The sequence below is a fragment of the Mesoplodon densirostris genome, chromosome 9 (genome assembly GCF_025265405.1).
Source record: "Mesoplodon densirostris isolate mMesDen1 chromosome 9, mMesDen1 primary haplotype, whole genome shotgun sequence".
Classification (NCBI taxonomy): domain Eukaryota; kingdom Metazoa; phylum Chordata; class Mammalia; order Artiodactyla; family Ziphiidae; genus Mesoplodon; species Mesoplodon densirostris.
In genome coordinates, this window is record NC_082669.1 from 112,560,914 (window position 1) to 112,562,530 (window position 1,617).

Below are 1,617 nucleotides of genomic sequence, written 5' to 3' on the forward strand. Positions count from 1 at the left end.
ACCACCACGTCAGCTTCCAAAAGTGAGACGTGTTCTCTGTTCTCTGAACACGCAGGGACCCCAGAGCCTAGGCTTGTGCTGACGGTGTGGTTGTTCAGGCTTCGTCACGGAGCTGCCCTCCTGGGCCCTGGGTGGCTCCAGCTTGCGTGGGCTTAGGTGGTTGTTCAGTATGGGTGGTGGGGGTCTGGGAGGGAAGCAACACAGCCCCCGAGGCTCGGGGATCCATCCCGGCCACGTCTCGGATCAGAGGTGGGGGAGACGGAAGCTGATGGAGGCTGGACCACGGCGTGGCCTCGGCCTTCTCAGGGCGTCTCCAGCCGCGCCCCAAAGGAAGCGTCTTTGTGCTCACGTAGTCCTGCCTCTGTGGCACCTCCTGCATGCCTGTGGCTGCTCAGTGCTTCTTCATTTAACCCTCACCCCACCCCCGGAGGCCAGCTGGGTAATGAAGCGCCAGGCGCTGGGGCTGTGGGATGTATCCAAGGGGGGCGCGGAGAGGGGCCCTCTCTGGAGAGGAAGTGGCGAGTTGGCGGGGACAGTGGCGGGGCCCGGCAGGTGCATGCAGCACCGAGGCTGCCTCGAGGACAGTGAGCATCTTCCCCATGTCTTGTTACCCGGGGTCAGAAGCAGGTCAGTAGCTGCTATTCAGCCGAGCCACCGGAGAGCTGCCTGGCACCTTGTCTGACATGCTGGTTTCAAGCCATCTCGGAGCCGGTGGGAATCCACATCCCTCTTAGAGCACTATCTTAATTGGCAATTTCAGTAGAGAGGTCTAAGAACGAATGAGGATCATTACTTGGTACAGTTTCATCCGCTCTGCGGTGCCATGAACATTTATCAGAAGGGCCACAGGGTATTTATCACGGTTAGCGGGATTGCCAGGGTTCCTTTCGTCATTTCTCCATTATGCTGGTCGATGGCCGCGTTGGCAGGTCATCCCTGCCCTTGCCGTGGGTCCGGCTTCTGCCTGCTCCCCGCCGGTGCTGCGCTCAGGGGCACCTGCCCTAGCAAGGCTGGTGGGCTGCTCCTCTAGCAGTGACCCAGCCCCGCCCCGCCCCGCCCCATCCGCTGGGGCCCCGCCCCCCACCCCCTGCAGAGCCAGGTCTTCTGTCCTGGGCTGAGGGCTGGTCCTTGAATAATCACTCGGCCAAGCTGGGGCCTTGTCTCCGTATCAACTCAGCTGCAGACAGTGGCTATTCCTGCTTGCGGGGAGAGCGGTCTTTCGGGACCATCTTTGCTATGAAGGGAAGTCCCACCGTCCATCCACGTTGTTCCCGCTGCCTCCTCAGATGGTGACAGAAACCGTCGGGGAAGGCGGTGAGAGGCGGCCCGCAGCGCCTGCAGGTCAGGCTTGCTGGAGCAGAGGGCACAGCGTGGGGCAGCTTGGCCGGTGGTGGCCGGGTTCAGATCCAGGGGCCACACTCTGAGCCTGGGATTCCTGACCCAGCACCAGGGCTTCTCAGAGCATCAACGGTCAGTGGCTTCTACCTTCCTCTGGGGCAGCTAAAGGTAGCATCTCACGATTTTCTTTTTTCTCTAGTTACCAAAGATGTTGAACTTTTAAAAATGTACACATTATTGGCCCCTTGTGTTAGTTATACATACACGGTGGAACCAGAA